Source organism: Hippoglossus stenolepis, chromosome 8, assembly GCF_022539355.2.
Source record: "Hippoglossus stenolepis isolate QCI-W04-F060 chromosome 8, HSTE1.2, whole genome shotgun sequence".
Lineage (NCBI taxonomy): Eukaryota > Metazoa > Chordata > Actinopteri > Pleuronectiformes > Pleuronectidae > Hippoglossus > Hippoglossus stenolepis.
The window spans coordinates 20,943,821-20,970,145 of record NC_061490.1 but is presented as its reverse complement, the minus strand read 5'-3'; the positions used below and the strand labels follow the sequence as shown (position 1 = coordinate 20,970,145).

The 26,325-nt window shown below is 43.3% G+C and overlaps 1 protein-coding gene, 1 long non-coding RNA gene and 1 other non-coding gene across 4 annotated transcripts in view; all 3 read left to right on the top strand.

Moving 5' to 3' along the window:
- Window positions 1-26,325, top strand: part of LOC118113339 (B-cell receptor CD22) — a 1,629,935-nt gene that overhangs the window by 979,182 nt on the left and 624,428 nt on the right. The window lies entirely within an intron of this gene.
- LOC118113422 lies at window positions 1,286-23,134 on the top strand. 2 transcript variants are annotated; one of them, XR_004697333.1, is made up of 3 exons: window positions 1,286-1,405; window positions 1,578-1,644; window positions 23,057-23,134. It is a non-coding gene; the product is annotated as an uncharacterized LOC118113422 (long non-coding RNA). The 2 variants fall into 2 exon arrangements; XR_004697332.2 differs by lacking the exon at window positions 23,057-23,134 and adding an exon at window positions 2,519-3,134.
- trnan-guu lies at window positions 5,935-6,008 on the top strand. Its single transcript has one exon. It is a non-coding gene; the product is annotated as a tRNA-Asn (tRNA).

The window sequence follows — 26,325 nt, the reverse complement described above, 5'->3', positions numbered from 1 at the left end:
TTTTTTTTAATGTTTTATTTCACTATGAGGTGACTTCAACTTGATAGAATCTGAATGGGATCAGTCAGAGTGTGTGTGTGCTCGTAAAGACACAATACAGTGTGTATGTCAGTGTGTATATTTCTATGTGTGAATGCACATGCTAGTAAGTGGGTGTTCAGTGACAGGAAGTGTGACAGAGAGAGAGAGAGGCAAGGAGTGTGTACCTGACTGTGTGTGCTTGTGTACTCACTGTTGTGTTGGCAGAAATTGACATTTTAAAAAAGGTAATTGAAAAGATTAAAGAAATGATGTCTGTGATTAAACCTTCACACTTGTATTTCTTATTTTATTTACTTTATGTTTTTACTCTCTCTGTAACTCTTTTTCATGTATTTTTAAATGCCTTATGTTTGTCATGATGCCTTTTATAATTTATATAAAGCACTTGTTGAATTGCCTTGTTGTTGATAGGTACAAATAAACTTGCCTTGTCCTATGAAGGGAGAGGAATTAAAGTGGATTGTGAGGGGATTCATATCAGATGATTTTTGGACTGTCACATAGAAAGAAACACAGAAGTACACACACTTCTTACAGGTACATGCAGAATTGACCTCATCAGGTAGCTCATCACCTGGCCACAGATAAACTGTATAACGTGTATATGCATGAGGCGCACTGCACTGAGACGTGTGTTGCTGTTTGTCTAAAGGTCAGAGCAACTCATTATTTTGATATTATGTAAATGTGAGTGCAAAGGTATAATATATGATTGCACACGACACACATAAGAACACAAATAAATTAAAAGCTTATACAACGTGGTGTAGGTCTGCCAATAAAACTTTTTTGTGCTTTTTTAAATGTCCACAACAATTTAGGGCATAATTTTGACTTTGATGTGATCAGTCTCCTTATGTAATCAATTTTTAAATCTCCATTCATAATCTTTCTATCATTAAATATATAATATACCCTACCCTGGTACTTATAGTATTTTTTATATTTAATTTTGTTTCCTATTTTTATATTTTTTTATATAATGCAATAAATTATAATATGTAATTTGCAATAAAACCCGATTCCAAGTGCATCCACAAACCAATTAAAAAACATTTTGAATTGTTGAAATGTTCAAACTTTAATTTCTCTGATATAATTTATTTCTCAGGTATAAAGTTGAAAGAATTCAAGCAGCTGGATCTTTTTGACCCTGATGTGATCCCGTACTCTCCACCTGTCCTGCACGTGGGAGGGAACAAAGTGCGCATGTCAGACGGAAAAACGTTGGTGTGAATACGAACCTACGCTGTCGTCGTACGTCAACGTCGCCGCCTTATTGGACGTGTCGCACCTTCGCTCACAATTATGCGCGCATGTTTCTGACTGTGTGACGTTAGCTGAGCTAGCCACGTTAGCTCCGGTGAGTGTCATACACCTGTACTAAGCTGCTGTGGACCCACACAGGCTTAAAGGGCTGTTATATAGCCGCTAATTAGATAATATAAGTTAATATAGTGGTGGATGTGATGTTAGCTGGTTAACATTTGAGCTCACTAACAGCTAACGGGTTTTAATTTTCAACATGTGGACAGTTACCAACACTTGAGCCAAGAAGACTGGATTTTATTCATCTACAGGCAACAAGGGGCTTTTATTTTGGTAAGTCACTTCAAATTCACACTATGTTCATCTTTATATTCATATATATCTCATATATCTATATGTTTTCAAATGTCCGTGGTGGACAAGTACTTGTTTTGGGTTATTTCTTGGTGCTCATCAATGTGTTCTCTGCTTGCTTTGTAGTAAATCACACGTTTGTGTTGGACTGAAATGGATTCTAGCTTTATTTTAGAAATCTTCAGTTGTTCATTTCACCAGTCGGTGTCTCAAAAAGTCTTAAACACGTTATTACATAATAGCTTAAGCTTAAATTATGTTTAGGTGATATTTAATTATGTTAACGTTATGGAATATTAAGGATTATTCTCTACTATGCTAGTTCACCTTATCTTAAATTATGGGAAAGTGTAACTAATTCTTGGAAGGGATATGCCTTTGTATCTGTCATACTCGATAGATAATTATTATATTATATTGTGACTTCAACTTGAAGTGAAATTCATGTGTGTTTACAGATGTTTCACTGGACTAAGATATGTGTCCTGTAGGTAGTAATTTAATTATCCTGTTCTTTGCTATGATCTTGGCTTTGTATTTGAGAGCGATCACTCCATGCACGTTAGTGTGCTTGATGATTCTCCTAATGAGCTGCAGTCCTCCTCTCGCTCAGGGCTTTGGTCACTTCAAGAGACAGGAAGCTCATACACAGAGGATTGTAGTGTCACTAGTACTTTTGGGGCAGTTCTGTAGTAGAACTGCATTTTCTCATCAAATACCTTATACGCACATCACAAGCCTCTCGAATCCTGTTGGCTTTCCAAGTTGACATCCTCTTCTGCATCCTCTACATGTATGTCACCTCTTTTTCATCCTGAGATATTTGTATTCTCTTTGTTTGTCTGCTTGTTAGAAACGTAATCAACGCGCCCTCTCGCTAGGGGACTGAGAGGAGGAACTCCACAGAATATCTGGAGCAACTGACTTGGACATTTGCGTTGTCACATACAGCCCCGCCGGATAGTTTCAGGAGGATATTGGGAGTTCAGTGGGATTGTCTGAAAGCAGCGACAGTGACTCTGCTGCAGCCTGTCTCCTGCTCTCTTACTGTCTTCCTTACTCTCCTCACCTGTCTCTGTCTCATGTATGTGGATGTCTGAGCACACGCTCGTGCACCTACATTCACACACGTATACACAAATACGCACACACACACACACACACACGCTCACAACGGGAGTCAGGGCCTGTAGCTCCTGGGTGTTTTGCGGGTTGGATTCACACCGATGCTTTCTCAGACTGCACTATTGTTATTTAAATGTGGGAGGGCGATCAGCAGCAAGCATTAATAGCATCCTCAGCACTGCGGATGGAGCACAGGACACACACACAAAAGCATACACCCATAGACATCCACACATGCACACGCAGACACACACTTTCATGCAAGCCTTGTGGTTGCACCTTAAGGGCCATATGAATAACAAATACCTCTGCCATCTGCAATACCACAGAGTATTTCCAACCATTTCGGCACATTAGTCAGCAGTCTTTGACTTAAGCTCTCCACGCACCACTTGGTGTATTAGCAGCGCTCTCCTCTGCTAGAAAACCCTGTTTATGGGTGCAACCTAAAGTTTGTTTTTCTAAGATTAAACTTAATGTCACTGCTGATCTGACCTTGTCCTCTCGAGTTTGACGTAGTGGGAGGTCCTCGCGTTGTTTGCAGCGGCGATGTTTTGTTCTGTCAAGGCCAATCAGAGCCCTGCTGGAATACCTGTGTTGATGATATCGTTTTAAACTGGTGAAGACCACCCCCCCACCCTCCCAACACTGCCAGACCAAATGGGATTAGACAAGCACCCCTGGCCATTAACACTTGATCCTTACCTGGTTTTTCCTTTCAATTCCACATGAAATGTCTGGTTAGCAGTCTTGGACAACGGTGTTTCAGTATTTTGAAGTATTTGTTTTTCATAGTCAAACTTCATAATATATAGGAACAAATGAAGAATGGCTTTATTTACTGGGATGACTTTGGTGTTTCTGTTTTATTGTGAAGAGATTAAACATCTAGATTCTATTGGTCAATATTGTTAGAAGATGGATCTTGTGGTCTATTGGGGTTTACTCAGGATTATCCATACAATAATGCAACAGATACCACGACATGATAGAAATGAGAAAATATTGTGAGAGTTTTCACAACCAATGTGATGAAATATCTTTATTTTCTTTGGGGCTTCAATTCCGGAATCAACTAAAGACAGTCATGTCAATTGTCATGTCCTTTGTTAGTTTCTCATCTGAATTTCCAAAACATGCACTTTATATACAGTACACAGTTGTCTGTGTATATAGGAGGAATGTCTTTCTAAATCTAATGCAGTCTAGAACAGCATTCCTGCAATAAAACCTACATTCGTGGAGGCTATAATGTTCAATTTGTGTGGAATCTGTTTTACAGAGGTGCTGATTCAACTTTATGATCACTTTGTTGGCTACAGATCACTGTGCTGAGTGTATATGACGTCATGATGTAAAATACTGTGATGGGAGGGTTTCAAGTAATCAGTATTTAAAATATAAAAAACAGGCTATTATTAAAAAAACAAGTATTATATATATATGACACATGAATTCTTAGTTCTGTAGTTTGGGGTTTTGCTTGCATAGGTGATCATGTTTTAGCTTGTGTGTTAAATCGGAGCATTTTGTGGCGACATGCAGGGATATGCGTTTTTGTGTTTTGTGGGTGTGTGCACAGGAGTGCATTTGTGCAAGTCTGTGTGTTTGTGTGTGTGTGTGTGTGTGTTGCAGAGTGTTGTCAGAAGTGATCCCATTTTCATTACTCACTGGCTCAAAGAAAGAGGTGAGGCCCTGGCTTGCAGCAGTGATAAATGCATTACCCCAATAAACCCCGTCTCCACTGAGGTGCTGAATGCTGACACACACACACACACACACACACACACACACACACACACGCACACACACTCGCATAAACAAACTCGCATTGAGGAAGGGAGAGAGAAGAGGGTGGCGACAGAGAGAGGGATGGATAGATAAAGGGAGTAAAGAGACAATCAGATGGGAAGAGAAAGACAGTGACAGGTAAGAGGAGATGAGAAAGAGGCGATGGAGGAAGGCAAAGAGGGGAAAAAAACAGCAGCGATGGGAAGACAAGGAAAAGTGAAAGGAAAAGTGACAGGTGCTAAGGGAAAAAGATGGACAGGAAAGAGGGGAGACGGAGGAGAAAAGCAGACAAGCATGAGAGAGAGAGAGGGAGTGAGAGAGAGGGAGGGAGGAGGAGGAGGTGGGAGGAGGTATAGGTTGCAGGGAGACAGAAGGTTAGGGGTAGAAGGGTGCTAATGGTTGTATGCAGAGCAGGACTGTGGGGCAGCCAGGGGCTTGCGGGGACAGAAGGATGGGTGTGTGCGTGGGTGGATGGATGGAGAGAGGTATAGATGGAGAGGGAGGAGGGAGGTGAAGGATCAGTGGTGTCCAGCTGGCCTCTTCCTGGCCTCATTAGAACAGCACAGGTCTGTCGTGAATCGTAATCCAGGAGGAGACGGGGGAAGACGATGTATATAGTGTGTGTGTGTGTGTGTGTGGACGAGTGTGTAGTTCAAGAGAGTCAGTACGTTTGATTTGACTGTGTGTGTATGAAATATGTGTTTGTGTCAATTTGACTGTAACAGGGAGTGAATGCACTTTAGTGTCAGTTTAGGCAAGTGTGACACGAGTGATAGAAAATTTAATGTAACGTTACTTAAAATTACTGGACTTAACATATCAGCCGATACAGAAAATGTTGAATTGAGTTTTAAATAGTACAGTAAAATATTGTGCTGCATACGTCTTCCACACGTTACATGTTGCTGTTTTACTTTGTAGAATGAAATATAATGAAATTGCTCACGTTTTAGCACTGGCTAACACTACACTGCCATTAATTACTACTTCTCCACTCTAAAACCAGTACTCCCCAGTGGCAGAACAGTGCAACTGCTGTCTGGGAGGAGCAAGGAAGCAGTGGTTTCTGGGAAAAGAAAATTGCAGTTATATAGAACTAAGAAAACTTTTAAGATGTGGTATCTAACCGGCATTTCAGATGGTATTGGAAAATCTCTACTTTTAATTGGAGTAGTTTCACGTTGCTGTAGTGATATTTTAATCAACATAGAGGATCTAATTATTCTTTTTCCACTGATCACTTGCCATTCAGATTCATATTCATTCTTTATTTGAGTCTAGCAGCTGTTGTAGCATCATAACATTCGCTTTATTTTACCTATGGCATGGACTTTATGCTTCTAGTTTATACAAGTCTCTGTGGCGCAATCGGTTAGCGCGTTCGACTGTTAATCGAAAGGTTGGTGGTTCAAGTCCACCCAGGGACGAGAAATTTTTTTTCCCCTAAATTTTCCTTGTGATCAATAAAAAGTAATTATCATCTGTACCTTGGTTTGTTTTGTGTGTTTTAAAGCAAGATTGCTTAAATATTGCTGGATTATTACAAAATCCCCCCAAAAAAATTTACATTGTCAGATAGAATTTTCAATGATTTCTCAGAGAATAATTCATGGATCTTAATGAAAAACAGAAGGAACGTTTAAGAGATTGATATTCGTGAGTGTTTGCAATTTGGTGCCGATTCAAATAAAAATCTGAATACAGTAAATTTAATTGGTTAATGTGGTTCCATAAGGTGATGGTTGCCTTGCTGTGCCCTCAGAGTGCCGTTCTAGCGTTGATAATGTTGTTACTGTAACCATGATTAAAAGTTATGTTCGTGGAATTCTGACTATGTTGCCTGTGCCACGAGCTGGCCCTGGCGTAGGCGCTGTGTTTTTATGAATGCGTGTGTGTATATGTGACTGTGATCTAACTCCTAATCATCAACTCTCTCACTTGCTCTCTCTCTCTCTCTGTCTCTCCTCTCTTCTTTGCCTCCCAGCCCACCTCTTCTGGTAATGAGGTGAGGGTGGGGGAGCGGATCAGAACCCTTATAGCGGAGTGGACCCTCTCCACTCTCAGTTGCAACTACATGTGGGTCAGGCCGCCCTCATTAGCCGCCATCACAGTGACATCACAGGTGAAAAACGCAAAATCAAAACACAAAGAGAACCACCGAGTCTGGGCTTAAAGAAAGGAAGGAAAAAGCCACGCAGGTCTTTCTTAATCTATTTATGTGATTCTTGTGGAATTACAGGATGAGTTGGGTGTGGTGTGTTGGGGGGGGTCAGATGGGGAAAATGAGAGGCTGAGTGGGGTGGAGGGCAGAATACAATTAAAAGGGAGGAGAGAGTCAAGGGGACTGACCTGGTGATGGGAGAGGGGAGGAGGGGAGGAGGGGGGGCAGTTCTGAGTGCACGTGCACCACATAATGAAAGGTTGAACTTTTTGTGGCCGGGGTGGCATACCAAATCAACTCACCCTGGGAGTGTTGAGCGAGACAGAGGGAGGAAACAGGGGAGAGAGGGCGAGCTGCAGCCTGAGAGAGAGAGAAAGAGAGAGAGGAAGGAGAAATGGAAACAACAGGCGACCTGAACGAGAAAGGCGAAGAGAGGCCGAGGCTTTAACGAGGGGCAAGGGAGGCAGAGAGGGACAGAACATGGGAGGGACAGAGGGATGTAGACCAACTCGCTGAATGAGTGGAGAGGAGGAGGATGGCGAAGGAAGGGAGAGGGAGAGGGAGAGAGAGAGATAGAGAGTGATAGGCCCCGTTACGTGGCTGCCACGGGGCCCTGAGTGACAGAAATTAATAATTAGTGACAATGATTGACAGTGCTCCCTCCATCTGCGGCTCTCCGCCTCGCAACGCCTGCCTCCGCCAGCGACCGCGGGCACAATGAGCTCCAGAGGGATTGTGGGAGACGCGTTTGATTGACAACTGCCTCCTGGAGAGACAAAGAGGGGGTGGAGGGGTGGGCAGAGGCAGAGGAGAGAGAGAAAGCGAGGAGGAATGGCGTGCGAGCGGAGGGATCGAGGGGAGAGGTGGGTGACAGGGGGCAAAGGGGACTAAAACAGAGAGGGGGTTGGGGGTCTAGGTAGATGGTCAGAGATCCCCCCCCCCTCAGAGATTGCTCCCATCAGCTCCTCTCTGTCCTCCCCTCCATTACCAGCCCCACTTTCTCTATCACCTTGGGTTGCTCATCTTGCCACCCCGACATCCACCAGCACCTCACACCAGTGTACAGCACCATTATGCAAAAGTGACTGATTTACCACAGAAGGAAGGAGAGGGATAAATAAAGAAGGAAAAATGAGAAAAGGGGCTTCAGACCGTGGGTTTCTGCGCTAAGGGGGAATAGCCTGTAAATAGCCATCAGCAGGGAATTTGTCACTCTCTCCGTCCCTGTACTGCCTCTGTTTTCCCTCTCTCCGTCCTCCGCTCCACTCTTCTATCGCTCCTGCGTGATGCCTCTAGTCTTTCTCTTTCCTGTCAGCAGTGACACCACAAAGTGTCTCGGGTTTGATTGCTATGTGTCTTGTCTTTCTCTGGACGTGAGAGTGCATCTTTGCAGGAATAAAGCCTATGACGATTACGCAAATGTCATGTCTCTGTTGCACTTTTTTCCTCTCTGTCACATTTAGTTTTTTTTATTTTATCGCTGTTCATTTCTGTCGTCCTGCCCTTCTAGCCAGTTTTTCTTTCATTTTATTCTCTTTTGATCCCCCTTTTTCCCCCTGCTCTCTTCCCCTCTGGTGTACCCTCTCTTCATCCCCTTTCCTTCCATGCCAGGCCTGTTTCAGCCTGCCATGACATGGCCTGGGCTAATGTGCTCCAATACGGCTTAATCGCTGCACAGGTCTCTAAGGCTTACTGCTACACACTGTAACAAAGTACACTATTTACCTCAGGGCCACACAGAGAATGGGCTTGCACCGAGCACAGCGAAATCCAGTGGGGAATCAGTTTCACATCACAACACATTATTGATTTCCCCCCCAAAACAGACATGTTTTTCATTGTCTGAGCCTGACTTCCTATCTGCCTGTCCCTTACAGAGGGGTGGTGGGAGCTCAGGATTAAGGTCATGCCCTCGAGGTAAACACTGTAATGTGTCTTACTTTTCCACCACAACTATCCATTTTAGGACTTTATGGTTATTTGTGCTGTTCCAGCTCGCATCAGTCGTTTATTTGCACTTTTTCATTGTTGTATTTTCCACTTACTGATGTAGGGCTGCGTATTGCAATTAGAAATGATTGCCATCAAATAATTAATCATGCATCACAAGTTTATTTTAATGCCTTTTATTATATAGTCAATAGTACACAGGTGACAAGAATAGAGGGGAAAGACGACAGACAACAGAGGTCATGACTGGACTGGCAATTGGGGGCAATGCAGTTCACGGTCAGCATGTGAAACCCCCCCAGGCAACCAGGGCACCTTACATCACAAGAGGTGCTGCCTTTAAATTGCTTTTTGGTTTTATAAATAGCTTAAAAATAATTATTTAATCAGCAAATATTTAAAAACAGAATAAAAGAAAAGCTTTACATTTGAGAGGCAGGACACAATCAGTGTTAGAAATATGTGTTTATTTAATTACTTATGCAATTATTCCATTGTTAAATTGTCCTTTCAAATGATTTTCTGTTGATTTGATCAGATCAGCACCGAAGATTATGAGGAAGGCAAATGACCTGTGCTCTTTGAAATCTTTCCTGGATTATTGCCTTTGACAAAAACATGCATCTCCAATTCTCTTTTATCCATTGTTATTCACAAAATGATCTCAAAAAATAATGATGTTTAAAGAAGAATAAAGTGCAGTTCATATCCACCTTTTTTTGTACATTTGTTGAATGCAGGTAAATGTCCTTGAAAGACCCTCGTCATTTGCTTTGCCTCTGTTAATGGCCCACCTGACGCGTGTAACTTTGCTGCAACCTACTCTTTGTACACACACACACACACACACACACACACACACACACACACACACACACACACACACACACACACACACACACACACACACACACACACTAAACAGACGGCACAGAACACGTGGAATTGACAGCTGGTAACTGCAGGGTCCAGCAGGTGCAATGTGTGTGTGTATGCGTGTGTGTTTGGCCCCAGAGGGCCACTGACTCATGGCCGGAGAGGCAGGCAGAGGTGTGTGTGTGTGTCTGTGTGTGTGTGTGTGTGTGTGTGTGTGTGGAGTAATGGGGGGCCTGGCTGACTGACTAGCCTGGAGTTGACTTCACTTCAGCTCCAGTGATGGATTGGAATTGGCCTGGACATGGGGCGATGTATTGCCTTTGGTCACTACCTTTGACTACCTTCATCACATCAATATCACTCTCTCTCCTCTCTCCTCTTTTAGTTTCTGTTATTCGTTTGTGTTCCTGTGGCCTTTTGCTGAACTTTGGAAGACTTCACTTTATTATGATAATCGGCCTGTTTTACTGCTCAAGGAATGTCACGGAGAGACTGTTGTGATCCACTTGAGTAGATGGATCAAAATTAGCTGGACTTGAACACACTGAAGAACTCTTCATCTTTCTATCCGACTCTATACCCCTCTTTATTTCTCCCTCTCATCAGAACCAGCTTGTTTTCGGTCACTATGTAATTCGACGGCGCCCCTGGCTACGGTGCCATCTTGAAAGGCGCCGCGGCACACACACCTGGCCCGCCGGCTGCCTCTTTGGTCTGCCTTACCTTTTGTCAGCACCATGTTAATGAAGGCCCTGTCAGTGTCCACAGCTCGCACACTGGGGTGCCTTTTAATGAGTTCCCTATTTGATCACTATAGACACCCAGCATGAACGACGCTCATTTTTTTTTGTAATCCCTCATGGATGATGCTCCTTCGCTCTCGCGTATGCATGCATGTTTACAGAAGTGCGTTTGTGTGAGGCTAAAGGGGAGGGTGAGAAGAAGGGGGCCGGTCAGCTGATTAGGACTAGTTTCCAATAAAAGGGGGAGGATAGTTGTCTTTAAAAAAAAAAAAAAACGGAAAGAAGAGAAAATTATTATTTTTATCCCCCCCCCTCCCTCCCTTCCTCTGTACCCAAGTGAGTCGTGGCTCTCCCTTTTCAGGGGTAGATGAAAGCAGCTGGGCGCAGGGCTTCCGACAAAAAGTGCCAAGCGATCACAAACAAACCTTCAGATGAATCACATCAAAGGCGCTGCCCCAATTGTTAGCCCTCTCGTATCTGCGGAAAATTGGCTCATTAAGGGCAAAAAATGACATTGTTTACATTAGCCGGGGCCCTGATTAGTGCCAGCCATGTTTGTTGTGTTGCCGTGCTGTCCGCTTACCAACAGACCACTTGAGCCGCTCTGCACAATCGCTCCTTTGAAGGCTTTCTTTGGCTGAAAAAAAAAAAGAAGGCGATAGAAAGAGTGAGGACAACAACAACAAAAACAGGGTAAAAACAGAGAGGGGAAAAATACACTCATACACGGACACATAAACACATACAATTGCTGTTCCCGACCCACACAAATGGACATGATGGCTCGTCTTTTCTCTCTCGGCCCCTCCGCTCGCCTCTGCTCATCGGCTTTTCTCTCTTTAGGACTAATTAGGTTGCTTGTGGAAATGGAGGCGATAGGAGAGGACAGTTGGGCCATTGATGAGTCTGTTTGTGCTGTAATTGCACTGATAAAGAGGGTTGTGTTGTTTGGCGGCAAAGAAAAGAAAAGAAAGCGCTCGACAATGAAAGGGCCCCGGGGCTCTCCTCTGCGCCAATGGCTTGGTCTCGCTGAAAAGAACACCTTTTGTCGAGCAAAGCTTTTGTAAACGGAGATGATTTCTAATCTGTGTAAAGTGCCGCGTGTTTTAGACAGGCGTGTGTGTGTGTTTGATCTTGTAGATCGAAGGTGTAAGGGTCCTCCTACCTTCTCATGTCCCACTTGAACTCCCCTTTTTTTTTATTTACTCCTCTTCCTATCAATTCCCATTTTCTCACAGTTTAGACCCGGATTTAGACTAGGATTTTCTTAGGAGAGAACATTCTGATTCTATCCAGGACTTTTGGCAAACTTCCCTCAGCAAGTTCCCTCAATGAAACATTTGACCTATTAAAATTCAGGAGGGAACATTTCATCTATCCCAGCTCGGTCTGGCAGCGGTGAGAAAACGACAGCGCGTGACAAAAAAGGATGGGAGGAAAAAAAAAAACTTGGGGAGTAAAACTTCAAGTTATGGGTGAACAGGTCAAGTCGCATCGCTAACGACAGCCGCCGACCCCGAGCTTGCCCTGTGTTACCCTTCACCTCCCGCTGCTCCCCAGGCCACCTCACCTTTGCCCTGGGAGAGAAATGGAGTCGGAGGTAGGAGTGGGGGAGGGATTGAGGGAAGGACAGAACAGGCCTCCCCCTCAACATAATGATAACCGCTGAGATCTGGCCACCGTCCCCCACCGGCCCCTGGACACTCAGCCCTGTGGCCCCCAGGTCAGCACAGCACATTATAGCTCTTCTCTCCCCCTGAACTCTCTGACTCCACATTTACATACCGCTACTTTTTCCTACTTTCTCTCTTTTTTTCTGGTTTGTTATACTTCCTCCGTTTTTTTTTTTTCTACTACACCTCATTTTCTTTTTTCTGCCTCTCGCTGAACTCCTCCCGTTCTCCTCTTTGTCTTTTGCACACTCCAGGAAGTGTGTGTGTGTGTGTGTGTACGTGTACGTGCATGTGTGTGTGTAATAATTATCATTTAGAATACTTGCAGATCTCCGAGGGAGGGAGCCCAAGTTGGCCAACGCAGACGCATTGTGGGAGCTGTTTGGTTTGTGTTTAGGTGCCCTTGGTGTGCTGTGCTCAGGAATCAGAATTTCCTTGACTTTTGACCGCCTTTGTCCCCGGGGGGAAAGCAGGGAGGGAGAGAAGGGCACAGACTAACTTCCATTTGTCGTTTAAGGACCCATATGGAAAATATAAATTGGTAGCAGCAGGAAGGACTGAAACCATTGGCATTCAGGGCATCCGCCATTTGAATTCATGAGGTTGTGTTGTGTCTCTGCCCACCTCTCGATTGGAATATTTAAGAGTGTGTCACAGGAAGAAAGATGGATAGATAGAGCGTGTTTCTGTCGGGATTTTCTCTCAGAAACATTTCAAAAGCCTCTTCCTGGATTTGTGCTCTAATTCTTGATAATATCTTGTAGATAAACAGAGTGAATGTTGACCGGAAGATTTGATTTAGAATCAACAGTGTATTTTGTACATTTACCAAAGACTTGAAAAACCTACATCCAGAATCTTGCTCATGTTTGTATTCACATTCATGGCATCAAGCAGATGCTCTCATCCAGAGAACACCACTGGCAGCAGTCATTGCTTAAACGTACCTGACTATAAGTGCAGAAAGAAAGTTAAAACACTTAAAAACAAAGCAGTGACTCCTCATCTCGGGTTGTATGGGTTAATGTGTAATGTGGAGTTTACTCCTTTTCAGACAGTTTTGTTTTAATAATTTTACATGCGTGCAGAGTCAGAGATAACAACATTGTGTATTTTTATTGGGAAAATACTTTCAATTTAGAAGTTTTAAATATATTTAAATATTTAGCCAATCTGATCTAAAATAAAAAAACTAACGAGTTATGTCATGTTTTCTATTAGAATGTCGGAGTACATTTTTGCCCATCAGGCCTTTGTAAAAATCTTAGCTTTAGGACTTTAAATAATTACATTAATTGATAATTTGTTAAGTCTATTAATTGCCCGGAATAGTTGAGATGGACCAATCTAATTTATATGAGTTTATTTAATTTGTAAAGGACCCTGTATAATTTAAACATTATTTTTTACCATTTGATGCATTGTGCCAGAGTTTGCCTGAGGCTGGTTTTCATCTGTACTCTCTACTTTTCCAGAGCTGACAGCTTCAAATTGATTATTTTTTTAAGCAGTAGTCCAAAACTACAATTTACAGCGATTTATTAAGACAATTAAAAACCAGCAAATTTTCACACACTTGTTTTTTATCTATAAAAAAAATCTGATTGTTGATGTATTTTCACTTTCAGTGCTGTTCCATTTTGAAATCACCCCTAACTGTAATTTAAACCCATACCATGTAACAGAGGCATAATTCGCTCCCTGCCTTACATCACATCTCCTCTGGCTTCCAGGAACCACACTTGACCAGAGCAAGGCAGAGGCTGAAGGGAGTGAAGCCTGCCAGATGGATGGGCAGGTATACACAGGGTATACTGTGTACTGTGTGTGTTTGTGTACTGTATGTGTGCTGAGAGGAAGAGGAGGGGTGCTGCAGTGAGTATATGGCTTCACAGGAGCAGGCCTAGCGAGGGACTACATTAGGGGCGTCCTGCTCATGGGACGAGGGACCGACTGTGACCTTGTGGATAATAACTGCCACCAGGGGTCAAAGCCTGCCTCAAAGGGAGAGAGAGAGAGAGAGAGAGAGAGAGAGAGAGAGAGAGAGAGAGAGGGAGAGAGAGAGAGAGAGAGAGAGAGAGAGAGAGAGAGAGAGAGAGAGAGAGAGAGAGAGAGAGAGAGAGAGAGAGAGAGACATGGTGAGGGTGAGGTCGAAGTTTCCTCACGTCCCTGTTCTTTCTCTCCAACTCATTCTGAGTGCCCCCCCACCCCCCCTTGCTCATGTCACCACTATCGGTTTAAATGGAGCATTATGCAAAATGGAGATGATTTTGGCTTCAGGGCGTGTGATGGGGAGAATTGCGGGTTAATGAAGGGGAGAAAGGGAAAAGAAAGACGGGGATTTTGTTGGGTGGGAAGAAAGGGTTAGAGGGCTGGGACTAGTTGTGGGGGTTGTCGGAGGAGGGAGGGGAGGGTAAAAGAGGGTTAATAAAAGTGACAAGTGAGTGTTTCATTCTATCTAAGCCACCCTCCCAGACAGGTAACTCACTTAGAGGATTCGCTGAGTGAGGGAGTCAGGCTATTGGGGGAGATCGTCACTTCAGTGTCTGTCTCAATATAAGCCGGAGGCGACACAGGACCCCGGGGTCCGGCCCTCCCATATAAAAGCCCACCTGAGAGCCGGCACAATAAAGGCCACTCAGCCAGATGCAATAAACCACAAAGAGAATTTCCTGAAAAACTTGATTTAAGCCGGAAAGGAATTGAAAGTTATTTGCAAATAGCGATTTCCTAAAATCATATACCCCAGGTTTACTTAGGAGAGTCATTCATAAGATTGACTGTTATCTACAAGCTAAATGGATTTGGTTTTTACCTGACTCAAAAGAAAAAGTTATTGGAAAACGCACTTTACCGAGTCTCGTGTCTCTTCCTGTCGACTGCGGAGGGGAAGTTCAGCGCTGGATATATCCTTGGAGGATTTCCCGTTTTCATCACATACACTGTTACGAAAAGGAATCAACTTTTCAACATGTTGCCAAATCTCAGACTTCCTATAAGTTTATTGTCGAGGATGTGATTATTTTTGAAATTATTCTGCGTCTGTCTAATGAGAATTTTACCTTAGTCAAGTCCAAAGCAAAATTGAATTTCCAAACCCAAAAAGTTAAGTTGATCATCTTTGTTATTGACTATGTCTCTCTCCAGTTTGTTTTAGATTACAGCCTGAATGCAGGTTTTCTTTTTTTTGTTGTAGAAGAATTAATGTTGATGTCTCTATGATGACCATTGTCAGTTAGGTTATTAATTAGCTTGACCACTTAGACGCATAGTTGACATATAACAACATCAAAACATCAACATCATAAACCCCCCAAAACACAGTATATGTGAAAAGTAAAGATATTCAGGTATAAATGAATAAAACAGAGTGGCAGAATCTCCTGGCGTTTAGAAATCTGATAATCAACTGTTGCTGATTTATTCCTTTTTCTTTTAAGTGTTTTTCCCCAGACAATTACCACAAAATTACCAAAAAGTTGCTCACTCGGGAGAATTGACTTGGATCAGAGGTGATTTAGATTTTGTTTGTGCTTCCAATTTATTCAGGCAAGAAACTAGAGGCTTTAAAATGCCTTCACTGCATTTCACCATTTACAGTTTACTATCTAAACTCAATGGCAAAAACTGGTGTGGGAGCAGGTGGCCTAAACTTTGTAATTCTTATAAATAAGGACAAATACATACATCTAGTGCTAATGTGTAAAGCTCAGGCTTAATATTATATATAGTCTTTACAGTTTGCATAACAGATGTTATTTGAACTGTCAAGTAAACACATTGAACTTGATGCATACATGTATGTTGGATGAATCTGAGCCATTTAGGCCTGAAGCTCGACAACTTCTGCTCAATGCTCTGACTCAGTCTGAGTGTGAGGCCTGAGAAATCACCCTGGGGTGTGTTAAATAGTTTGTGTATCACTATTACAGAGGTTAACAATTATTTTCTCCTCTGAAATGAGGGGCGCTGACCCAAATATGAGGCCACTTAACACCCATAATAAGATGATAATTGGCCCGTGATGATGGTTCTTGCCTTTCCCCCTCACCCCTAAATTGTCAGTTAATTGTAATGGATTACCTTGTATTAGTTACATCTATCATTCCCGAATTGACACATATGGAGATTCACGTGTAAATATATGTGAGTAATTATTAGTGGGGGATGGGGCGGGGGGGCGGAGATTTAAAGATAGTAATACTTCAAATCATTTCTCCCTTCTCCCTCTTGATTTTTTTTTTTTTTTTTAAACACTCGATGCCCCACTTCCTTACGTGCGCGCTTCACTGATGACTGTCGTAATTGCGTGTTCACGGGCCCGATTTCCCCCGAGGGGTTCCCCAAATTAAAAGAAGTCATCCCACTCTTCCCTCATCTCCCTCTCCTCCAGCACCCTGTTTGCTACACACACACACACAGACACACACACACACACTTTATCTACCCCCCCCTCTCTTGCTCTCTCCCTCTTACAATCCCGCTCCAGGGATGCCATGCTTATTTGAATGGAACTTTCTTGTCTTTTTTCTTCTTCCTTTTCAAGCCGCGTGTCACTAATGAATAAATAAAACACACACAAGCAGTGGATTGACTTTCATGCATGGGTGCACTGGCTTTGATGAGACCCCCCCTCCCCTCCAATCGTATAGACAAGCTGCTGAGGACAGTCATTCTCTGCTCTGCTAGGCTACTGTTAAACATTTGTTCTGTATTCAGATGATGCAGATTTTTTGAATTCTTCTAAGGGCTCTGTGCTGGGGTCAAATAACTGTCAACACAAAGGAATAGAGATTTCACTTCAGTTTTATATAAGGTTGTTATTAATCACACTGCTTTTAAAAAACGTGTGTAATAATGTGTTGCTCTGTTAATGGTTCAATCTGTATCAGGCTGAAAGGCTTTTCTGTTCTAACGGTGTCAGGTTGGGCTACTTCAGAAATCCTTTGGCAACTTTACAACTACGGCACCTGGGGTTTGTTTTTAATAAATGGTCATTTAGCTAAAATGCGGATGAATTAGCTTTGAACCGCAGTTGGCTTGTAAAGCAATCAAAAATAAAACTCATCTTACGAAAGCATAGAGGGAGCTAAAGACATGAGGTCAACAGTATTAAGGTATTTCACGGTTGCTACACTTGCAAGTTCTACAACTATGACTAATCTTACTGGCACCACTACTGCTACTACTACTATTATTACTATTACGGGATAACAGATAACCCTGGCACTCAGTAACTGTCACTCACATACCTCCACCAAGGCCACATAATTCAATGGGCTCTTTCTTTATCCCATCCTTCCACTAAGTTTCATGGAAATACATTCTGTAGCTTTTGCGTGATCCTGTCGACAAACCAATGGACACCTCCTCAGTGGAGGCAAATATATATATTTTTTAAATGATCCCAGTCAGGGATTCATCAATTAAACACTCGCCGACACCAAAGCCCAGGTGTTGCTCTCGTTACTGGGATTGAAAAAGTTGGAACAGTGCATCTCGATCTCTGATGTGTCGGAGCACTGCGCCGACCTTTGAGATCACAGTTTAAAAGGAAAATGAAACCCCGACTAGTAACAGTATCCTTTTCCAGTGCTTGTGCAGCTAATGCCAGCAGTGTGTGCCCTCTCTTAACTGCCAAGGGCCTGGCATGCTGAGCCGGGCACGGGGATTCTGGCACTAATTAGCCAGTAATGGCATCATAAATTATAGACAAATCAAGGCGGTGCATCGGACAGACGTTTTAATGAAAAGTTGTAATGGGTCACCCCCGGAGGCCCGAGGGCTAAGGCCTTCTTGCCTGCCAGGGTTATCCATCACATCACAGCTAGCAACAGGACTGGATCCACAGACTAGTTCAGTGACTGTGTTGATGGTCTGGAGGCTGAAATGTTCATGCTGGAGTTTTCATTCTCCTCACAGCTGAAACCCTTTGTGATGTTGTCATGTTTGAGATCCACACCCTGGCAGAGCTGATATCAGATATTCCAGTGAAGCAATCGTTTCCTTATTTAGCCACGTTACATCACCTTGCTTTACATCTAAATACATGCATATCCATAGAGCTTACATGCCCACACACTACATATACATCAATTACACACTTGGGATGCAGTACAGATGATGACGCCTTGATTTTTCCCTCGACAGAGGTAGCTCCCTGTCACCTAGAAATCTATGAGAAAATGGACATCAATCCCTGGAACTGATGGTCAAATAAAATCATTCTGGGACTTATTGACGTTTTCTTTGTCCCTTCGTTCAAGACCCGATAGAGTTCTGGCCGCGGCTGCCAGATGAGCGCCTGAGAATCATTAGTGAAGCTGATTTGATTTACGTCCTGTGTAGATGAGGCCACCCAAATGATCTGCCTCTCCATGGCCGTCATCAATCACAGCCAACCAGAGGGCACAGCAAGCATGCATGGGAAAGAGAGCGGGGTGGCACACCAAAGCAGCCACAGGGCTGTGTGTGTAGATGTGGGCATGTAAGAACACACTGCACAAATGTGTACTGTAAATGTGTGTGTGTGTGTTTGTAGTGTAAAAATGAGTGTGTGCTTGCTGAATGTTTGTTCCACTATGTTTCTGGATGGGGATTTATTGTGTGTATATCTATTTGAGTATAAGAGTTGTGGACTTTTTCAGGAATGATTTTTTAGCAAATTATAAACAATTATCAAGGTGATAATTCTCAAGTTGATTCTGCATAACGGATGTAACTCTATATATTTAGAATTTTGTCAAATAGGTAAAATGATATTCTGACCTGATCATTCTTGACCCGAGGAGAGGGAGCGGGTAACATTCCCAGACTGTTCAGGAAGTGAACAGTTCAGGATTGATCAAGATATTCTGGGGCTTGATCTTTACTTTGAAATAATTACCTTTGTTTTTTGTGCCCTTGGTGTGTCTTTGAGTATGTGTGTATTGTGTGTTTGCATGTGTATGAATACTGTGCATGTGTCCGTGAAGTGTCAGCCTAGTGAGAAATTGGTGCATTTCCATTCGAGGGCTGATGATTGACGGCCAACTTTTGCTTCCCTGGGAGTATGTTGTTGCTGGCAAGAATCCACGGGGCCTTGTTTGCTAACAGAGAGTTGGCACAGGTTCCACTTCACAGTGGCGCACAATTAATGCCATTGCACTGTTGCATCAGCAATAATCTCTTAAAACCAACAGAGACCGGGAAACGGATCAACATTTAGCTAATCGAAACGTCTGTATCCGAGCCTCCTCCTCCAATCGCAACCACCTCCACACTAAAACACCATGGCACTTGTTTTATTGGAACATGCATTCTCAAATAACTCTCTGTGATATGCTAATGAAGCACTAATCCTTTATAGTGGAGGTCTATTTGCAGATTTGTAGCGTTCAGAATCCAGCAATTCCTTTGGATTCATGTTGAAGGAATATTAAATTAGAAATGCAGTATCAAATCCTGAATTTATGACTTAAATGTTGGTTTTGTTTTTGCTAATATGCCGGCGTAATAGTGATGATCCTCAAACAATGAATACTTCAACATACAAACTCAGAAAGAGACTGCACTCTGTGGATTATAACTGGAAGGCCGTATTTCACACATGGAGGAAAACTAGTCTTTGTCTGCACACACACTTACTTATATATGTGTGTTTGTGCATGTTCAGGGGGTGAAGGCCAAATTAGCCAGGTTGTATAAGCAATTATTGGGGCACACTATGTACCTAAGCATCCTAATAGGTACGTAGAGGAGGCATTATTCAATTAGAGTGGCGGTTTGCTGTAGCGAGGAACAGAGCAGTGGTGACAGCGCCGGTGTCTTCTCCTTATGAAACAACCTATTTAAGCTAAATCAACTCCCACTTAAGAGCTGCGGTAATAAGCACGCGGCGATGCTCGCCGGCCCGCAGGGGCCCATCCGTCATGCTGTAATACGGAATCAGAATGAGTGATAACACCTAGTCCTGTTACAGCGCCTTAGCTGCTGCCGCAGGAGCAGCACACACACACACACACACACACACACACACACACACACACACACACACACACACACACACACACACACACACACACACACACACACACACACACACACACACACACACACACACACACACACACACACACACACACACACACAGATTACGTACACACCTGCAGACACATACATGCACACTTTGCAATACTGCTGGATGGCTCTGCTCATTTCCTTCTCCCACCCACCTCCTGCACTACCACCTTGCATATGTGGAAGGAAATTGTGTTTCTATGGATTTTCAAGTACTAGTCTCTCTTGTTTTTTAACTTTTTGCCAATCGTCAAAGTGTGAGCCCACTGCACTGTTGTATGTGTGGATGCAAGTAAACTGATAAAACATTTGTATTAATATTACAATATTTAATTGTTATAATTATTTTGAATAAAATTCAAAATGTCATAAAATGGTGAAAGGAGGCCAGCACAAAATGTCAGGGGCCAAGCTGATGTCAACACTGTTTTTAGACTGTTCAGAACCCACATTTTCAATTCACAGTGATATCAAATATATTAAAGCAGTGAATTCTATCACGGGAACTAGACAGTAGGTGACATATTTCCTGAAAGAATTGGTGGACAAATCGCTTTTCAAAATTGTGATTCATTTCCTATCGATTGACTAATTAATGTCCTGAAGTGTTCCAAGGCCATATTGCAAAATCGGCATCAGAGTCAATCATGGTATATTTTAATTGATTGATATTGGCTGTATTAAGCCAAGTCACAGGCCAGTATGGACCAATCCATCTTCCAGTCATGGTGTCTGTGTATCAGGCCAAAGAACTGCTGGACAACATTTACAGCAACTGAGCGACACCTTAAGGTGCAGTACAGTAAATTCTGTCTCAACACTGTGCACACTCAAATCAGCTATACTGTCAAAATACTGTAAATCATCAATCAAGTCTGTAATGAAGAGTTAAAATTGCAAAAGAAGAAACAGCCGCTGCCCGGAACTGCACGAAAAGAACCAACGTGTTGACAAGTGGGAAATTCATATTAAACATGGAGCAGTTGTTCCACTTGAAAATTCAGTCCAGTCTTTTTAAAGCCTTTAGTTTGAAGTCATGTCTTGGGGATGTGAGATAATGTTGCCGTTTAATTCTTTCTAGATCAAATAATTGATCAAATTCTCTATTGATATATATATATATATATATATATATATAATTAACATTTCTAGTTCTGTTATTTCGTTTGTGCTTTTCCTTAGAGTCTTAGCTTAATTGAATTATTACAGAGAGTTTTTTTTACAGTACACTTACTCCTTCTGCTCACCACAGGCCGGCTACAGATAAAAGTTATTAGACGAGAAGCTCTGCAGCAAACACAAACAAACAGGGAAAAATATGTAGGGTATTTTCCTGAGTTGAATTACTGGTGGATTTATGAACAGATGAAAACAACAACAAAACATCTACAGAGTGATGAAAACAGTTCAGCTCAATAAGCGGCATGCTTGAAATGTTTGAGAGGCCTGGTTTCTTGGGCATCCTCCTTTCTTTTTTTATATCTTGTTTGTTTTTCTCCTCCATTTATCCCCCATCTCTCTATCGCTCTCATTCTCCCATCCCTCTCTCTCTCTCTCTCTCTCTCTCTCTCTCTCTCTCTCTCTCTCTCTCTCTCTCTCTCTCTCTCTCTGTGGCTCATCAGTGTGGTTGTTCATCGGTAATGACTCCCACTGTGGCAGGGCCCCTTTAAGGTTGAGGTCCCCCCACCCCATCCCTCCATCCTTCCCCCTCCTTCAGTCCCATCCGCCATGCATTATTCATGGGTTTACAATCAAATGAGGGAACATCGGTTGGTAGCAGGAGACATGGTGCATGGCTCTTCCTCCCCAAAAGTCCCCCGAGGTGCCCCAGTCTGGTACCCACCATCACCCACTCCCCCTAACCCCCGCCCTGACCCAGCCCGCCACCTCCCTCTCACCCCTCCTGACACGGTGACAGATTTTTTTTTTCTTCTTTTGATTAGGGTGGGGGTCCAGACACATTGACTCCATCTTGCCCCTTCCTGGGGTTGTTGGCAGTCACGCTGGTCAGTTGTGACCTCCGTTGCCCTTTGGGGTACTCATCACTTCCTTTTCCTCTCCACGGGGATTCACCCAAAGTGTCTGGCACCTTTTGGGAGGGTGACTAAGGATGGGTGGGTTATTCCTGCGATGGGTCATCTTTCATTTTGAAGGCTGCTTCACAGTGGCCAGCTCACTGGTTTTACATCACTGACAAGCTGATTAAAAATTAATGTAAAGATTATATTTTGTCCAAACTGTCGTTGCCAATTCTTGGTACTTACCCTCATGTCCTCCATTAAACTCGGTGCCTTGTAGCATCGGGGAACCATTAATTTAACCAGGGCATCGTCATCTGTAGCTTCTTTCAGACACGGTCTCCTCTGTATTTTCTCTGGAGGAGGTGCTTGTGTGAATGCAAATGTCTGAGTGTGGTGCTCGGTAGTTTCTGCGGACTTCATCCGCCTGACCTCCTGGTATAATGTCTGTAGAAATTCAGGAGATGTGTGAAAACAACAGAGGTGTTTAGTGGGTGGGGGGGTTGATTAGGCTTCTAAAACGCAACACACGCAAAAATGAAAACAACAACAAAAAGAAAGCAAATATCTCCCTGTGAAAAAAAATGGTGACAAACACGTAGAAGATACAGACGAAGATGTCAGGAGAGCCGATGACTGTGTAGTGGTGCTGTAAACATGATCATGTGATCTATGAAGCGGCGTTAATACGTCACTTCCTGCCTCTGTCTGCTGCACCCGGCTGCTCGCCTGGATAATGTGGAGGATTGGTTGCTGTTGTGAATGTTCCATCATGGTGGTAGGATGTTCTCACCTGGTGGAGCACAGGTACAGGACAGCAACCAAACTAGCTCTGTCAAATATTATTTTCATTTTGGATCTTGATTAATAAGGAACGCAAGTGAGAAGGAAATATCGAGTGTAAATGTGGGCATTGAAGAGGTAAATCGGAAACGAGCAGGTGAAACTAAACTGCATTTCAACTTTATTCTACATTGTGTTTTTGTCTCTGCACAGATGGGAATTGACTTGTTGCACAGATGACACCAGAACAACTGCTGAAGCTTCCGGTATGGATGGACTTCCTCCCCCCACCACATACAGATCTTCAGTAATTGTAAGTGTTTTTGTAAACTCACAGTATGTAATTGTGCTACAGCTGAGGGCCTCTCCATCAGAATAATAACAAAAGAAAGAGTTTGCTGAGTTGGATCATGAGAGATGTTTTCTTCATCACCGTTGCTTTCAATGGCAGTCTGCATTTTCTGGTCAGGATTACTTTATTGTTAATTGTTCGGACGTGAGCCAGACTTTCACAAAGTTCTTTATTGGGAGCAGAATTTATTCACAGGTCTCCTCCTCCACAAAACAAACACTGAAGAGTTTAACGGTAAATAAGTGTCGAAGGAGCTTCTAGCCAATATGTCACTTACGTTGTTCAGCTTGTCTAGACATCTAATGTCTAAAATTCTTAATCCAGTTTAAAAATAAACACACAGACGCATGTGCAGGGGATATGATGCCACTGACAGGCGACTGAAAGAAAGAATGACGGATTTCTCTAGTTTTAAATATTGCAGGGGCATAACTCAACAAATATAACAGTAGAATATTCAAATATTAATGGGGAAAAGTTATTTATTGACATTTTATACCTTTTAATGCAAAGGCCACATAAAGTTGACTTTGAACGTCACGTGTTTTTGACGTCAGCCACAAATGTTTAAATGACTAGTCAGTTAAAAATTCCCCTCCTTAGTTCCCAGGATTCATACTTCAATGCCTGTGGCGCAGTGAGAACTGTCAAGATTAGAGTGCTGAACAGAGACAGACTGAAAAGGAGAAAAATTCCATCAATGCGGTGCCTGTAGTAATAGTTGAATGAAGAGGAAGATTACAGATTAACATATTAAATGCCAAGATAGGCCCACCTGGTGTGTGACAGATCTTTCACACAGCGCAGCCACTGGAAATGGAAATGTATCATAACTAGGTCTCTTGTGAGTCATTTTATTCTGATCACTCTGGTGTACTCGTTTGCTGCTTCTTTTATTACAGGCTTTCTATGAGAGGGATTAAATTGTGTAATCATGTCGGTAATTGAAATTGCAGGCTGCGATCTTGTGCATTGCTTAAAGCCACATACGCTCTCACACAAGTCACCTGTCTGTGAATCACAGCTCCCTGCTCTCCACCGCTCCCATTCTCAATCACCCGAAAAACACTGCAGCCAGTATCTCCTTTTCTTAGCCAGCCCATAAATATGCCATTATGGTTCTCTTATTATGCTCATTATTGGAGTGGATGGAGCGGCGTCTGCGTCCATCACGGCCCTCTAATGTGGGTCTAATGGTTCTGACCTGTACGGGACACAGGTGGTCCCCAGAAAAGCCTTGATTGGGTCCATTTATTAAGCTGCTCTGGCGCCAGAGAAGGTCCAGTCATTTGCGTGTGGGGCAGGTTCCATTCCCAAGGAGGATGATGGGCTGCTGCCCCCACTCTGTCCCCCCCCCGTCTCACCCCATAGCCCCAGCTTTGTTCTTTCCTAATGGCTCAATTAAATGGGTTAATTCGGAATAGGGACCTTCTTCAAATCTGTGAGATTCACCCAGCCCCCTGCTCTGCCACATCACCACCAGCATGCACACACTCACACACCGCTATTGCTCTTTTGCTTAAACACCCCCAGTTCACGCACACACCAACTCCAAACCCACATTTATTATTCACCACAATCAAATAAGTGAGGTGGTTGAAGAAAGTTGCTTTTCTCTTTCTCTCTCTCTCACTCTCTTCCGTACCGCTCTCTCATTCTCTCTACCTCCATCCCCTCTGTGCGCCTCCGCTGCTCCTCTCCACTCGTCACCTCTCCTCTCCCAGGGAAGAATTGCCTTTATTGCGACAAACACTCTGTGGAGCCCTTGGCTCTCGGCAGCCCCAACCAGTCATTGATGCAGGCGGTCGGGAGAGCAGGCAGCCAGGCAGCCAGGCAGCCCTCCCCGTCAGGAAAATGAGCAATTCTCTCATTGTAATAATGCGCCTCTGTCATCTTCCCATTATCGGCATGATAAAAGATGAAATATTCAGGGAGGCTGGCCTCCTAACCTGATCTGAGCGCGATATTGGGCCTGTGGAAAATGAGTTTTATCAGCTTTAATATACTCCTTGGCAGACTGACCCTTGAAATTAAACATTATTACAGAGCGGATATTTAAAAAACCGGGGCCACAAATTACATCAAAATGAAAATATTAAGGAACATTACGAATATATCAAGTGGCGCTTCTCTCCCTCTCTCCTCGCGCTCGCACATCGGCTCTCCCCATCCTGACACCCCCTTTCTCATCCAGCCTCACCCGCCCCACCAATTCACCCCCCCACAACCGTCTTGGATGAGCACGGCTGGGGATGCGGCAGGCGACGTTGTAAGTGTCACTGTTGGTGTGTGCGTGCGTGCGTGCGTGTGTGTGTGTGTGTGTCGGCAGTGGGCTGCCAGGGAAATAATAACAATGCTGCCTGTCCCACCAGCTTCATACGTCTGCATAAACTAATTAGACCTCGACGCTCTCATCACCTGCTTTATTGAGAATGGAGCAGAGAACACTGGCTGGAAGTGTGGGACTTGAGTCGCAGAATGTGTTCCTACACTTATGTGTTTGCACGTTTGAGAGTAGCGGTGGGCCTTAAACGCTGTATTTGGCGTACATCTTTTTGTGTGTGTGTGCTACTGAGGGAGGTTTAGTTTTATATTTGCCATATAAATAAAGATTTGCTCTTGAAAATAACTGAAAAGACAGGTAAAGGTGTCTCTGGACTCGGAACATGACAACTCACGTACAGTAATTCTCATGGAAAATAATGGGAAACCCAGTCGGAAGTGAGTTTCTCTAATCACTTTAAAAGTAAAAATCCCCGAAATCCATCTGCCCCCCAAAATGGAGGCAAAGTGATGTTGGTTCTGTGAAGTGTGTGGTGATTTGTCACTTTGTGATGGGGATATGAGAAATGCAATAAAAGGCGGAGGAGAGATGTGATTTGAATAGATTTCAGAGAAAGTCGGTCCTTGGGGGAGTTGGATGAGTAAGCAGTGTCCCCGAGGACCGAATTAAAACTTTACTTTTGGTCACGGCGCCCCCTCCCCATAGTGCTCCCTTCGCTTATCGCCTCCATGTGTGAATGTGTGTATGCATGGGTTTTATATAATGTGTGTGAGTTGGCGTATGAGCATGTATGTGTCTGACTTTTCTGTTTGGGCCTGTGTGTGTGTGTGTGTGTGTGTGTGTGTG